The following is a 17,917-nucleotide window of genomic DNA, read 5'->3' as shown; positions in this document are numbered from 1 at the left end:
AATTATGATACTTGATTTTTTTAATGATTTTTTTTATGGCAGCCATCTTGCAGCTGAGGTATCACGGGCCTAAAACATTTCCCATAGACTCGTGTGTTAAAGAGGCCCTCAAAAAAAAAAGGATGAAATTCGAGAATTGAATGTTTACTACCTGTCCAGTGGATAGGATATATGTCTGACATTCCATATCTGACCAGAAAAGGGTACCTCGACCAGCTCTTTCTAAAAATAAATCGGCATTTATGAAGACTTCACCTGACAGGATCAAATTCATCACTTGAGACAGTAAAATGGCAATACTTCTCCCGCCAGTATAAAAATAGTTCCAAAGTGGTGATATATCTTCCCAATTTGAAAAAGGAAAGTTCAGTAAAGTTACCCTCCCTAGAATCAGTATTTTATTATCAATCATATTCATTCATTTTTGTCAATCAGCAATATCAGAATTAAAAATTGAGAATTAAATGGGTTGGCACGAATGAATATCTTTGGCCCGTATAACCCTGACTCAGGGGATCAGATCGCTGAGGGCCAGCAATATTTGAAATAAGCTTCCCACACTACTTCTATATGTCAAAGTGCAATACCGCAGATCATATAAAACTCAACGAAATAATTGCAATATTTCTATGGCAGCCAGCATCGAATTCAAGATGATGGCCATTTTTCCGCCGACCAATTGTCAGATTGCTTGGAGCCAGCAATTTTTTAAATGAACTTACCCACATACCGAAATACTACAAATTTCAGTGGCACATATTATGTAAAATTCAAGAAAATGAGTCCAATGATTTTTCATGGCAGCCATCTTGGATTTCAAATGGCGGCTGACCCGATGGTCAAATCGCTTGAGGCCGGCAATATTTGAAATCAGCGCCCAAAATTAAGCCTATGTGCCAAATTTCAATACCGCAGTTCATATAAAACTCGAGAAAATGATTGCAATAATATATCATGGTGGCCATCTTGGATTTCAAGATGGCGGCCATTTTGTCGCCGGCCAAATAGTCAAATTGCTGGGGACTGGCAATATTTGAAATCAATGCCTAAAAATACCCCAACATACCAAATTTCAGTGTCACATGTCATGTTAAACTCAAGAAAATGACATTAATGATTTCTCATGGCGGCCATCTTGGATTACAAAATGGCGGCCGACCCGATGGTCAAATCACTTGGGGCCGGCAGTATTTGAAATCAGCACCCCGAATTAAGCCTATATGCCAATTTTCAGTGTCACATATCATGTAAAACTCAAGAAAGTGACATTTAATGATTTTTCATGGCGGCCATCTTGGATTTCAAAATGGCGGCCGACCCGATGGTTAAATCACTTGAAGCCGGCAATATTTGAAATCAGCAACCCAAATCAAGCCTATATGCCAAATTTCAATACCGCAGTTCATATAAAACTCGAGAAAATGATTGCAATAATATATCATGGTAGCCATCTTGGATTTCAAAATGGCGGCCATTTAGCCGCCGACCAAGTGGTCAAATTGCTGGGGGCCGGCAATATTTGAAATCAGTGCCTAAATATACTCCAACATACCATTTTACAGTGTCACAAGTCATGTAAAACTCAAGAAAATGACATTAATGATTTCTCATGGCGGCCATCTTGGATTACAAAATGGCGGCCGACCCGATGGTCAAATCACTTGGGGCCGGCAGTATTTGAAATCAGCACCCCGAATTAAGCCTATATGCCAATTTTCAGTGTCACATATCATGTAAAACTCAAGAAAATGACATTTAATGATTTTTCATGGCGGCCATCTTGGATTTCAAAATGGCGGCCATTTAGCCGCCGACCAAGTGGTCAAATTGCTGGGGGCCGGCAATATTTGAAATCAGTGCCTCAAAATACCCCTATATGCCAAATATCAGTGTCACATGGCATGTAAAACTCAAGAAATTGACATTTAATGATTTTTCATGGCGGCCATATTGGATTTCAAAATGGCGGCCGACCCGATGGTCAAATCGCTTGGGGCCGGCAATTTTTGAAATCAGCGCCCAAAAATACCCCTGTATGCCAAATTTCACACTTTCTGCCAGATCCGAGCATCTTGGCCTTTTTTTGTCACATAACCGCTCCACTAATTCTCCATTCGTTGCACCCCTGGCATTTTGATTGGTGTTACAAAATGGAGAAATGTAACTAATTGGTTGTCAAATTTCTTAGGACCAAAATGACCTTATTTTTTTCTTTGTCAAATTTACACAGTAAAAATATAGTTTCCAGGGCCCTGGACTGGTGATCCTTTCTTGTGGTAAATGATAATTGCAAAGTTTTCACTGGTATTGATTTAGCTTCTAGAAAAGGATCACCAGATGTTCGCAAAGGAGCTTACGAACAGCTTTATGCAATCCCGAAGCAAGAGATTGAAAATGATTGAAACAGAGAGTTTGAAGGAGATGAAACCAATCTGTTTCCGAATTTGGAAACGGCATAGAAACGAGCAGATACAGCACAACGGGAGTACTACTGGTATGGCGTTTTTTGTTGCCGATAAAGTGAAAGAATATAAGAATAATCATACTTTTTTTTTATTGTTTAATACAGAAGGGACCAGATTAAATCTCACCTGTCCTCCATCAGCGAAAGGACATCAACTCCAACCAGTCCAAGTGAGCCCAGCCTCTGCGATGGGTAGGCTTCTTGATAGATATGACATTCCTATCAAGACAGCAGCAGTCGCCTGCACCGACCAAGGTAAATCTGGGCCCCGTTTTACAAAGCATTGATTGCGATTTATCCGAACAGCAAGAACTTGGAAGGTCTCCAACCTCGGTTCCATGACATTTGCTCCGGCGACAATTGTTCCGACGGTAAATCTGCACGTTAAGACAAATTGATGCTAAAACCTAGGCTCCAAAAATGAATAAACCCTTTATCTTTACATTATTCTGAATAAAAAACAATATTGCAATCCTAACTCTATCCCTCTGAGATATTGCGACCAGAGCTGATGACGCAGGAGCAGGCGCGTAGCCAGGGGGGGGGGGGGGTGGTGGCGGACGCCCCCCCCAAAACGTCCCCAAAAAGAAAAAAAAGAAGGGACAAAAGAGAGGAGAAAAGGAAAAGCGAAGGGAGGAAAGGGTAAAAAGGTAGCTTTGTGGGTTTTTCTTTTTCTTCTTTATTTTTTTTTCTAAAAAGAGAAACTCATTCACTCTTGCTCTCAATTTATATATATTAATTTTGCTTCCGCGCTGCGCGCGGATAAATGACAATATTGCAGTTCTCCTTTGTTTCCCTCACCCTTTCTTTATCCCTGTTTTCCATCTCAGCTATACGTGTTTCTTGCCAGTTCAAGATCAAATGTATACATGAGGGCATGGAATTAGAGTAAGGTCAGGCCGAAGTGTATGAAGTTAATTTTTTTTCAAATTGATCGCACAACTTCTGGTCGGGTCGGCTCCGGGCTGGTCAAATCTTTCTATCAATTTCTGCCGTCACCTCCATAAAGGCAACTTCTCCCGATTTTTCAGCTCATTACTAAACAACCATAATTTGAGGGCAAACAGGTTTCTAATTCAAAAGAGGAAGATATAAAATTCGTGTCGTATTAAATAAAAAGTACAATTTTTTTTAAATCAAATTCTATTAAATTTCATGTCATTTCTCTGCATATTCATTCTCTTGTCCTATTTTGCGCCCTCAGTTTGAAATTTTGAATGACAATTAAGTTTCTTTATCATTCAAAATGAAGCGCTTCAGAATTAGTCAAAGAAATTATATATCATCCTTTTTTATATAATTTCAATAAATCACAATGTTTCAACTAGAGCCGATGGGGTATTAGAGATATCTACATTTGATGAAACGACCGCCCTTTGAAATTTCGAATTGCTCTGCGCGGGGAGGAATATCTTCCTCCCGGCATAAACCCTTCTTCTCCTCTGTTTTGCGAGTTAAATATGCACTGTTGCTAAATTGTTTGTAATCAAACCTGATCTTTCCAAGGGAAGCATTCAATATGACTTATAGAATACCCTTTTCTCGGGATTCTTTTCTTTGCAAAAAAAAAGATAAAACGCTTTAGTTTCCGCGCTTTGCGCGGGGTAATTATTATTATAATTTCCTCCATTTTATCTTTTTTTTGTGCGTTCACAAACACTTTTGAAAACAAGGTTCAATATCACAATATTGTCAACTGAATTGGAGCTGATATACATGTAGATACTAGAGACAAGAGAGACGGCTCCTTTTCATTTTAATTTATGAAACACCGAAAGCTTCGCGCGGGAGGGGGAAACTCCCCCTCCCTGCACCCACCCCCTAGGGAGCGCGCTTCGCGCGCTCTGTAAGTGTTGGCCATAGACAAATAAATACGTGCATTTACCGCCCCCTCCAAAATGAAATCCTGGCTACGCGGTTGCGCAGGAGCAAAATGTCGTGTCACTTTGGCAGCCTACCGGGTATACCTTAGTGGAGAGTGCCAAAGTCCTGTAACGCCTTGTCAAAAAATGCTATAGACTTGATAGACCACGGTGGGATTCGAACACACGACGCTCTGATTTCTAGGCGAGGTTCAGAGTCGCTACACCTTGACGCTTCCACATTAATTCAATTAGTTTGATGATATCAGTCTCCGTAAGGCTTACGATAAGTCTTTCTTCCGGCTCCGGCTGTTCAGAGAGCAGAGAGGTTCGAACCCACTTTCGTGTCTATGACATATTTCATTAAAATAATCCTTGGTTCGTAGAATAAACTTGATTATGTTGATAATACTTTCAGGAAACTGGAAAGTATAATTATGTTGCGTGCAGGAAAGGCTTCTAAGAAGTACGGAAGGTTGTAGGTTTGAACATGTTGAATGCCAGGAGGTGCCTTTCGTTGAGAGCTTAATTTCCAATTTCCATCTATGTAGTTGTTTTACATTGAGGTGATACTTTGAAATAATACAATTAAGACTTTTAGCATGATTTGAAGGCTTCAAAAAGAGGTCTTTGTTCCACGGCAAGAGACAAGTTCAAAAGGTAGAGGAAAATCAAGTTCGCTGGCGAGATACAAAAGTGAATATCCATGGTACAGCTACACAACTTTAACACAAGTAAATATATATATTACTCCTGTTAATGTTACAGTTCCTTGTCAAAATGGAGGAAAGCAAATCATTACACAGGGCTACTTTGCATCTTGTGAGTGTCCTTTTGGAATTAGAACTCGTTACTGCGACTGTAAGTATATCAAGGCGTGTCCTTTGTCAGTATAATGATAAAGATAAGAAACAATGATAAGAATTAACAATGATGATGATGATAATGATGGTGACGATGATGATGATGATAATAAGAATAATGATGATAATAATAACAATAGTAATAATGATAACAATAATAGTAATGATGACTTTATAATATGATATATAATATCATACATTATTATATCATTTCGTGCATAATATATATATATATATTGCACACTACCCCTAGTCGAAATTAGTCTGCAGGCACAGACCCTGATTGGAACTTTGATCAATAAGTGTGCCTCCACGCAAAGACTAGCACTTCAGTACACAAGGCATGAGTAGGCTGCACATTCAGACCCTTAACTCGAGTGAAGGGTTTGCCCAGCAGACTAAGTCGAAATTGGGAGCGGAAACATTTGAATATCAGGATAAGTTTGAAAAAAGAATTTGTCGGATCGACGTCTTTTTCCCCTTTATCTAAAATGAAATGAAACAACATGAACAATGCGCGTTCTTTGTCAATGATAATACTGATTATACAAGAAACAATGTCAAGAATAACAATATAATAATGGTGAAGAAGATGATGATGACAATGATGACGATGATAATGATGATGATGATGATGATAATGATAAAAACCAATTAATAATAATGATAATAACAATAATGATTATGCTGATGACGATGATGATGATAATAACAACAACAATAATAATAATAATAATAGCAATAAATTTCATCAACAATAGAACTAATATCGATTAAGATGACAACAATTAGAACAACACTAGTAATGACGCTGCTACTTTACTACCACTCATTGTAGTACTATACTCAAAGTAACAAAACATGGTAACTCCATAAGTGATAACAATGGTAAAAATCATGGAAATAACCTTATTAGTAATAACAATGATAACAACGAAATAAATCATACAGGAGCAACATAATAGTAGCTTTATTTAATCATTCTTCATTCCGTACAGATAAATGCAAGTTAAACTATAGCAACCGTGAACTTCGATTCGAGTATCCCTTGAGGATGCTTGAAAGCTCTAGAACTCGAATCGCATTCACTCACAGTGGCAAACGAATAACCATCGTTCTAGCAAGTCACAAGGATACGAAAAATCTGAAAAATATGGAATTCGGTGAGTATTCTGTAGACAATGGTCTCCTCCTCCCTTTAGGTAGAAACAGAAAGAAACAATTTCATCGAAATCAACGTGCATGGTTGATATAACCTCTATCTGTATCTTGTTTGATTAAATCATTTTGATGTCGGTTTTTTTTAGTCAGATTTTAACCAGTCAATAAGTACCGTAAAGTAATGATGATGATGATGATGATAATAATAAAAATAATAATAATGATAATGATGATGATAATAATGATTATCATGATAATAATTATATTTATAATAATAATGATGATAATAATAATTATAGCAACAACATAGTAGTAGTAACAATAATATTAATAATAATAATTATACCAATAATACTACTAATATCTGTTATCATTATTATGACCCCCCAATCTTTACACATTGGTAAGCCAATATAACCGGTACCTGAGCATGGAAACGATGTCATTATCACCTGTGTATAACAAATGACAACTGTAATCATTATTATGAACCCCCTCCCCAATCTTTACACAGTGGTATGCGAAGATGACCAGTACCTGAGCACGAGATCGACGCGTGTATTACGTGATTATTGGGTTACCGTAGAAGATAAGAAGATGAGGTGTGATGGCATTGGTGAAAACCAATATTGGATCGATTTCAAGGACCTGTTTTACCAGATGGGCCACATTGGTGATCCCGATCCCATTCTGCAGTGGAAAGACTATCGAAAGTTTAGCATCAATTATGTTGCTGTTAAATACTCGTACTACTCCTCGAAAAATGATCAAACTTATTTGAATTTCGACGTGCCATGTAAGGCTTAATAAGTCACAACTCAGAACGGCGACCGACCGATTAGTAGCCTGCTCGGGCGCCGCAAATTTAGGCATGGCCGATCGATTTTTTTAGAAGTCGAGAGGGCAGTAAAAATACTCAGCGGTGGCCGAGCAGTACTAGTGCCCGGTCGATTACCCATTACTCAAGGTCAAATCGGGGAACTGTTTGGCGTCCGAGCAGTGATCGGCTGACGACCCACGGAATCCCGGGCGGTCCCCCACCGGCCAGTGGCCTATTTTTAGGTAATCGCGCGTCCGATCTTGAAATCGCCGCGAGATCATCGACTGATCTCTGAACGACCAGCGGCAGGCCGATGATCGCTCGACAGCTGTTTATCCAACGAGTTCAATTTTCGACCTAAATCGTTCGACGGCTACCTCTCGATTACGTCGGCGCCCGGACAACGACCAACATGGGCGCCGTGCGTATTTCGGGCGGCGAGTGAAAAGTGAGCAGGCGCCGCCAGAATTTTAACTCCGCGCTAAATCTTGAGCGGCGACAGAGCGATGCCACAAAAACCAGTGGTGCCCGGCCCGGACGGCCGCCTGTCGGTGCCCGAGCGAAATTGGCTAAAAACTCGCCGCCCGGTCGCCGAGCAGGATAATGAATAAAAAATGGATTTTTATTAAAAAACATCACGTCTTGAAGTACAAAACTAAATTGAACATGAAATACAATTAAACATAAACATCAGCTATTGTTGAATATACAAGTAACATTTTAAAGCAAATGGTCACTTTCATGATCCATCCAAAAGCATCACGAAAATCAGAATAATCCAATACTGTATGTATCAATCAAAACTGAAGCATCCATTCAATATCTATGAAAATTCTACGAAAAAAAAAGATTAAAAGCAACAAAAAAAAGGTAAAACGAATACGTAGCATTATTTGTAGAAAATTGATAACAACCCTATGGTATTTCTTTAAAAACAGTTAAAAAAATAATACAGTAATAAAAAACATCAGTCGTTAGTTAATCCCGAATACATTGGCTCATGTATTCACAAAATTATAGCACTTTATGACATCGTCATCATTATTATTATTAATGTTATTACCATTATTATATTCATTGTTATTATTACTATTATTGTTCTTCTTCTTCTTATTATTATTATTATTATTGTTATCAATATTGTTGGTGATAATATTAATGGCATTATTTTAATTTTAAGCGGTAATATTATCATTACTTACAGAAAATGAGTTGAAATAAGACGATTTGTATTAATAGATTTATATCTCATAACCTTTCTTTTGATATTTCAGTCATCGATCAATATGTATTACAAGTATGTTACTTTATGCCAATTATGTATGTGTCACGTGAAGAGACTTTTTTAAAATTTAATTATTTATTTACTGCTACTCGAGACACCAAATAAGGTATGAACAAACAAATTGTATAAAGTTAAAATCAAGTTTAATGTTTAGATCTTTTCTTTGGTTTGTACATAAACGTATATGACAAATGGATATTGAAATGATCACAAATAAATAGAACTTAACTTAGGTAAGACTGGGTGTGACACGCCCCTTCGGCCTCTGGCAGTCAGTCCCTGGCCTCCGCAGCTGGCGTTGCTCCACTTGGCCCCGGTAGTCGGTCACCTGGCCTTATTATATCACAATTATTATATCATAATGAAATAGTGAGTGGATGATGTCATCAGTCTCCTCATTTGCATACCAACCATGATGTGCAGAAAACTGTTTTTTTAAATTAAGCGAAACTCAGGTGACATGAGGAAAATAAAAATCATACTGCCATAGCTTTCTTATTTTACATCCAAATTTGATGAAATTTTCAATTTTTTGCTTGTTGGATTTTTTTTATTCAAATCATCTTTTTGTTGGGGTGGACTTGTCCTTTTAAGGTGGTTCTCCCTGATTAACTAAAATCAACCCCTTTAAAGCCCCTTTCACAATTGACGTACGACCTGTTTACGACCACCTGCAACAGTTTTTTCTTGTTGTTGCACGATCGATCCCTTGGTGTCTTGCGAGCACTCGCAGTCGTTGTAGACGATCGCACAAACTCGAGGTGGTCGGAGGTGATCGTGACTGGTCGCATCTGAACTTTGAACATGTTCAAAATCCAAACGCGATCAAATACGATTGATTCACTCGCAACAGGTCGTACCATCGGTCGGGCGATCATCGTGTGAGTGTTGTTCAACGTTGTACGACTTGGTGCGAGAGGTGGCACAACTAAGTATAGTCGCATTTAGTCGACTTGAGGTCGTACAACACGTGCACATGTGCTGGAGACCTACAGAGACCAGTCTTGCGACTGGGTGCGATAATATGAGACTGTTGCAAGACCGATCGAAATTACGGCTTACTACATTCCACTACCGTTGCATTCGCATGTATGCGACCGTTCAGCCCCTTTCACAATTGACGTGTGACCAGTTTACGACCGCCTGCAACAGTTTTTTCTTGTTGTTGCACGATCGATCTCTTGGTGTCTTGCGAACACTCGCAGTCGTTGTAGACGGTCGCACGAACTCGAGGTGGTCGTGACTGGTCACATCTGAACTTTGAACATGTTCAAAATCCGAACGCGATCAAATACGATCGAGTCACTCGCATCAGGCCGTACCCGGGGTCGTACCATCGGTCGGGCGATCATCGTGATAGTGTTGTTCAACGTTGTACGACTTGGTGCGAGAGGTGGCACAACTAAGTAGTCGCATTTACTTGACTGAAGGTCGTGCAACACTTGCACATGTGCAAGCGACCTACATGGACAGAGACCTGTCTTGCGACTGGTTGCGATAATAATATGGGCCATAAGACTGTTGCAAGACCGATCGCAACGGCTTACAACATTGCACTACCATTTCATTCGCATGTATGCGACCGTTCCACTCGCAATCCCTCGTGCAACACTCGCATGTGATCGCACGAGCACAATAAGAGCATATGCGACTTACTCGTGCAACGGGGTTTACTGGTTGTTTTTGTTGTACGACAGCTGTTGCAACTGTGAAAGCCTCTGTGCGATCTAATGAGATGACTAGCGATTGATGCCTGTTGCAGCTTGTCGCACGACCAAAAGGTCGCAAATGGTCGTACGTCAATTGTGAAAGGGGCTTAATATACCCTATCGTAACTAGGAAGTCACATTATTTACTGTCGCTTGCCCCTGTAAACCCCTTTCACATTTGACGTACGACCTGTTTACGACCGCCTGCAACAGTTTTTTTTCTTGTTGTACGATCGATCTCTTGGTGTCTTGCGAGCACTCGCAGTCGTTGTAGACGATCACACGAACTCGAGGTGGTCGGAGGTGGTCGTGACTGGTCGCATCTGAACTTTGAAGATGTTCAAAATCCAAACGCGATCAAATACGATCGATTCACTTGTACATGTGCTAGCGACCTATAGAGACCAGTCTTGCGACTGGCTGCGATAATATATAGGCCATAAGACTGTATTAGGACCGATCGCAACACGGCTTACAACATTACAATACCGTTGTATTCGCATGTATGCGACCTTTCCTCGGTGTAAAGCCCCTTTCACAATTGACGTACGACCATTTGCGACCTTTTGGTCGTGCGACAGGCTGCAACAGGCATCAATCGCTAGTCATCTCATAAGATCGCACAGAGGCTTTCACAGTTGCAACAGCTGTCGTACAACAAAAACAACCAGTAAACCCCGTTGCACGAGTAAGTCGCATATGCTCTTATTGTACTCATGCGATCACATGCGAGTGTTGCACGAGGGATTGCGAGTGGAACGGTCGCATACATGCGAATGAAACGGTAGTGCAATGTTGTAAGCCGTTGCGATCGGTCTTGCAACAGTCTTATGGCCCATATTATTATCGCAACCAGTCGCAAGACAGGTCTCTGTACATGTAGGTCGCTTGCATATGTGCAAGTGTTGCACGACCTCCAGTCAAGTAAATGCGACTACTTAGTTGTGCCACCTCTCGCACCAAGTCGTATAACGTTGAACAACACTCGCACGATGATCGCCCGACCGATGGTACGACCCCGGGTACGGCCTGATGCGAGTGACTCGATCGTATTTGATCGCGTTCGGATTTTGAACATGTTCAAAGTTCAGATGTGACCAGTCACGACCACCTCGAGTTCGTGCGACCGTCTACAACGACTGCGAGTGCTCGCAGGACACCAAGAGATCGATCGTGCAACAACAATAAAAAACTGTTGCAGGCGGTCGTAAACTGGTCGGACGTCAATTGTGAAAGGGGCTGAACGGTCGCATACATGCGAATGCAACGGTAGTGGAATGTAGTAAGCCGTAATTTCGATCGGTCTTGCAACAGTCTCATATTATCGCACCCAGTCGCAAGACTGGTCTCTGTAGGTCTCCAGCACATGTGCAAGTGTTGTACGACCTCCAGTCGACTAAATGCGACTATACTTAGTTGTGCCACCTCTCGCACCAAGTTGTACAACGTTGAACAACACTCACACGATGATCGTCCGACCGATGACACGACCTGTTGCGAGTGAATCAATCGTATTTGATCGCGTTTGGATTTTGAACATGTTCAAAGTTCAGATGCGACCAGTCACGATCCCCTCCGACCACCTCGAGTTTGTGCGATCGTCTACAACGACTGCGAGTGCTCGCAAGACACCAAGGAATCGATCGTGCAACAACAAGAAAAAACTGTTGCAGGTGGTCGTAAACAGGTCGCACGTCAATTGTGAAAGGGGCTTTACAAAAAAGAAAAAAAAGTTAAGAATAAATAAGCCCCTTTCACAATTGACGTACGACCAGATTACGACCGCCTGCAACACTTTTTCTTGTTGTTGAACGATTGATCTCTTGGTGTCTTGCGAGCACTCACAGTCGTTGCAGATGATCGCACGAACTCGATGTGGTTGTGACTGGTCGCATCTGAACTTTGAACATGTTCAAAATCCAAACGCGATCAAATACGATCGATTCACTCGCATCAGGTCGTACCATCGCTCGAGCGATCATCGTGTGAGTGTTGTTCAACGTTGTACGACTTGGTGTGAGAGGTGGCACAATTAAAGCCCCTTTCACAATTGACGTATGACCTGTTTACGACCACCTGCAACAGTTTTTTCTTGTTGTTGCACGATCGATCCCTTGGTGTCTTGCGAGCACTCGCAGTCGTTGTAGACGATCGCACAAACTCGAGGTGGTCGGAGGTGATCGTGACTGGTCGCATCTGAACTTTGAACATGTTCAAAATCCGAACGCGATCAAATACGATCGATTCACTCGCATCAGGCCGTACCCGGGGTCGTACCATCGGTCGGGCGATCATCGTGCGAGTGTTGTTCAACGTTGTACGACTTGGTGCGAGAGGTGGCACAACTAAGTAGTCGCATTTACTTGACTGAAGGTCGTGCAACACTTGCACATGTGCAAGCGACCTACATGGACAGAGACCTGTCTTGCGACTGGTTGCGATAATAATATGGGCCATAAGACTGTTGCAAGACCGATCGCAACGGTTTACAACATTGCACTACCGTTTCTTTCGCATGTATGCGACCGTTCCACTCGCAATCCCTCGTGCAACACTAGCATGTGATCGCACGAGCACAAGAAGAGCATATGCGACTTACTCGTGCAATGGGGTTTACTGGTTGTTTTTGTTGTACGACAGCTGTTGCAACTGTGAAAGCCTCTGTGTGATCTTATGAGATGACTAGCGATTGATGCCTGTTGCAGCCTGTCGCACGACCAAAAGGTCGCAAATGGTCGTACGTCAATTGTGAAAGGGGCTTAAAAGTGAGCAATTAAGATGATTAATACGCCCTGCTTGTATTAGAATTGAACGTAGAAGTAATAGCAAAATACATTCTTAACGGGCCAGTTAGGCAGGCAGGTGTCTTTTGATCTACAATTTCACAGAAAAAAACCCCAAACGACATCAAACGTGGACTCAAATTAAACTATATGGTACTCCATCAATGATGAAATCTATTGGAAAAGATTCATTTTGAAAAAAAAGAAGAATATCCCCACACTCAAAAGATTGTATAAAACCCCACGAATACGATTATTTTCACCCCAAAGATCAGGCAAGATATAAAATATGAAAAAGCTTATATTAGGAACTCCATTAAAAACTCTATTCCCGTCTATATTAATTTTATGATGCCAAGACGCCACGAAAGTGCTTTTAGTCGTCAAAATACTGTAATAAGTGTTCATTTTCTAACCATAATATCGAGTATTTATTTTCTCTTGGTATAAAGGAATTAATATATTGCTGCCTTTTAGATACTTCAGCCATAGAGACGATCTCATTACAACACATTTTATCATCCTTCTAACTGTCTAAAATTTAAGTTTATAAAACAAATTACCTCCTAAAGTCAAGTTAATAATCTCTTGAAGAAAATAAGTAAATAATACGCCTCTTCAAAGTTCATTGCTTTAGTTACTTAGATAATAGATTTTTTAATGCAATGCTAGTTGGATTGTAACTCTGTCTTGTATTACAAAACTTATGGGGGTGTTGCAAGAAACCTGCGATCAATTGTAAGTCTATTTTTGTCCCTAAATCAATCGTATGTCTTTCAATTAATTGTAAATTTGTGACTGATTTCTGAACTGATTCTTGAAACAAGGAGTGTAATCTGATTTTTCTACAGCTAAGATTGATCTATTGATTGTAAAATCGCAACAGAAACCGTTGCGATTGATTGCAAACATTTTCTTGTAACGCCCCCATAGTGATTGATCGTACCATTAATTATTGTTTAACATTATTGATTTAATACATCAAGCGTACAGATGGTTTTCCTTTAAAAGTAAGCAGTTACAAAATTTAAATTTTGTTCGATTTAATTTATTGCAAATTATTTTTTGGGGTGTTTCACAAAAAACTGTGACTAGGAGTTGCACTAAAATTTCTGTTGTGTGCGGTATATTACGCACCACGACATCAATCAATCAGATTATGTGTGAAATAGACTTGACTTGAATCTCGAAGATAGTCAAGAATCTTGAATGTTTGAATTTAGCAAAATTTTGTAGGATAATAATACATCACCTTAATTCAAAATAGATAGGTTGATTCGATTTGTACATAATTGTATCATAGTAAATGCTACAATCATAATTATGACAGTCACGATCTTATAGTATGCGATGTCTAATGTTTATTTTCACTTTGAATAATTTGTTTACTGTTTTTTTATAGTGTTTGATCTAATGTACGTAAGTTACTTTGTACCAGATGTAAACTGAAATTTTCGAACTTTGCGAGAATATTTGGTTTAGTTTTTGTAAATGGCTACGCTTTTGTCAATTCATTTATTTATTTTCATTTCTTATTTTGTTTACTTTTATTTACTTTTTTCTTCATATATCTGTGTAATAATTATTATTGAATTCGTATAAAATATATACATGATACTGTAAATATTTAAATTATTGTTCTGATTGTAAATATAAACGTTATAAAATAACAATAATAGTATAATAATAATATGTTCCATTTGCATAGCGCAGCTAAAAACTATAATTGCATATACTCTACTGCACTTGATAGTTGGTATCATATCATTACCCCGGCTGTAGCTGAGCCGCTGCATAGGCGCTAAAGCATAAGTCTATACCGGGTACCCATTTACCTCACCTGGGTCGAGTGCAGCATAAAGTGGGTAAATTTCTTGCTGAAGGAAAGTACGCCATGGCTGGGATTCGAACCCACGTTCCTCTGATTGAAAGAGAATCGTAACCACTAGACCACGACGCCCCACCTATTTCAGGTGACATGAGGAGAATAAAAATCATATTGCCTTAGTCTTATAGGGTTTTTCATAGGGTTTTTCCTTGATATGTAAATAAGTACACTTTTCAATTCAATTTTATCTTTTTCCAGTACTGGTAAAAAACGTCCAATTGCAAATACAATTGCAGTACATCGATGAGAAAAAAATGAATACAAAGACGAAAAAAATAACAAATGAGAAATAATTAGTACATGGAATGGGATAATAAAAGCAAAATATGCTTCTCTGGGTTATCCCCTAAATAAACATAATATAAAGTCTTTGTTATAGTACACCTTTTCTATACATTTCTTTGCCACATATTTGTATCGTGTTTTCATCTATATATTATAAATATTCAATTTACACTCTGAAAGTGCAATACTCCTAGGCCTATATTGAATAATGCACTATTAATTTTATTCACGATTTCGCTTCAGTTATCAAATTATGAATGTATGTATACGTTAATTTTGTAATCTTTCTATCAATCTCCGTTTGAACATGGAAATTTTGCAATAAACCGAAATCAATGAATGAATAAGAATTTTTTTGCTATGAATCATGGCCGTACACAGATTTTTTTTCTGGGTAGACTAGACGCGTAAATATTTTTGACGAAACTCGAAACGAGGGAGCATAGCGGCCAAGCTTAGAATGGAGGCACTTTTGCATTTTCTAAAGTGGAATTAAATGATGTTGTGTACTTTTTTGTGTGAATATTATGAGAATCTTCAGTAGAAATGTGTAATGTTTCAAGATTCCGCAGGGGGGAGGGGCAGCTACCCCCTGCCCCCGCTCCGTATGGATATGTGACTATTCATAATCTCGTAATATACGGTCTCGAAATGCAGACATATGCAGAGTATTTGCATAGCATAAATGTTCACATACCTCTATATAAGTATTCCACGCATTCATAATATGTTTGTATATATAGCATAATAATATGATAAAAATGGGAGCTATAAGTTCTGTTAAGCCATAATTGAATCATTATTATGTATTGCACTGCACTTTCCCACTTTATCTGGCGTTTACAAATATGTTAATATTTTGTATAGTAATTCAATTAAACCTAAATTTTCGATTTAAATACCCATGTTACACTTTGCACTCTAATTGAGCGCCTCCAAGCCAGAGCCTTGCATGGGAATGATTTAAAAAAGGGGATGCTGCGGGGTTTTGTTCAGGATCTATTCGTTAGAAAACCAGATTTCCGACTTTTCGCATTTACTACGGAGACACTCTCTACAACGCACCAATTCCTTTGAAAATGCAAGTCAGATTTGGGAGACTAGGACAGCCTCGGGATCTCTTGACTCTGGACAATGATATATTTGCAATTGAAAATATGAATATAAAAAAGGCACAAGTCCATACGAGGTCATTAAGAGAGAGAAAAAAAAAATGACATTTTTCAAATTTGGGCAATTAAAGTATATTTGGCCATAAGACATCAAATGACATCATAAACAAATTTAAGTGTACATTTTTATGAACATTAATATCCATGTTACTTGTGGGCGGCGCCTTTTGTCTGGTGGACTTGGGTCGTTTATAGAATCATATATGGACTTGGGTCATTCTTACACTCATATACATGTTAGACTTTTGTAGTATGTAGTAGAAGAGTAATGAGAGAGGGTGCTATGATATGGATGTAAGAAAAGCTCAAGTTTAGGATTTCATACCAGACTTTCCTCCTTTATTTAAGGCATTTCTGAGATGATTTCAGATGTATCATTATACACAAGATGAGCCATCGTATAATAAACAATTTCCCATATTTAACTCAATTTCGCCCCAAAAATGGACTTGAGCCGTTTTTATATTCAGATACTTAATTGTTTGTCCGGTGCAAATCTGAGGATGATCTGCTGTCCAAGTCCACTGCCTTTCGACAAAAGCCTCTCAGCTCTCTATTGTGATTTCAATGGTATTTTAAAAGGAATCGATGCGCTGTAGAAAGTTCCTCCGTAGAAATGCGAAATAATCTCTATTGACAAGCAAGCGCGAATGTTATTGCTCCAAAGTCTCCGTCATTCATGTCATTTGGGAGCAATAACTTTTTTTCTCTCTTTTTCGTTGCTTGTCAAAATGATTTCCAGGGGTTGCTGCCTATGGTAAATAACATTTGTATAGCACCCCCTGAAAAATCTTTGGGATACCTCAGTAACCCAAGAACCCACTGGCGTACCTAGGATTTTCCAAAAGGGGGGCAAATTTTTTGGAGGATATTTCGTCCGCGAAAAAATTGACAAGCAAAAAAAAGGTCCTCAGGTTCAAAAGAGGGGGCACACGTCTGTTTTCATTGCATTTTTACATTACAAATTATTAATTTGGCTTCTCAAAAGGGGGGGGGGGGGAGGGCACGTCCCCTGGATCAGTTGTGACTCGTCAGGGGGGGGGGGCAGGGATACGTCCCCTGCATGAGTTGTGACTCATCAGGGGGGGGCAGTCTGTCCCTCCTTGGGTACGCTAGTGCCAAAACCCCTTTTCCCAGCCCAGGACCATGCTCAGAGCAACTTTCAGTTGCCTAGGTTGCTGAACCGTTTCAGTTAGATTAATTTACCGAGCTGGGGCACCGGTAAGATTTTGCCTCGTAATAGCGAAGGGGCGTTATATTTTACAATGTCTACTAAGCGCTTACGGTGTTTTATGTCTCAAAATGCCTCGCTAATCTATCTGTTGTTAAAAAATAAAGTAGAATTTGCATTCTGCACGAGATTCTGTCAAATATTATCTGCCGTGTCAGGTTTCTTATGGCGACACGTTTGTTTGAGTAAAGTTACAAAAAACAAATTCATCAACCAGCGTGTCATCCTTGGTGTGTTCCGAATTATGAGAGAGAATGCATGGCCGTGAGAGTAACTGGAAAGACTGAAATGAGTGAGAAGTATCATGTGTGGTATTCTTTGTAAATTAAAAAAAAACCATGGAAACCATACGGGTACTGTGGCCTATGACATAGTTTAGAGCATGGACTTGAGT

The sequence above is a fragment of the Lytechinus pictus genome, chromosome 17 (genome assembly GCF_037042905.1).
Source record: "Lytechinus pictus isolate F3 Inbred chromosome 17, Lp3.0, whole genome shotgun sequence".
NCBI classification, from domain to species: Eukaryota; Metazoa; Echinodermata; class Echinoidea; order Temnopleuroida; family Toxopneustidae; genus Lytechinus; species Lytechinus pictus.
Note: the sequence above shows the minus strand (reverse complement) of the source record.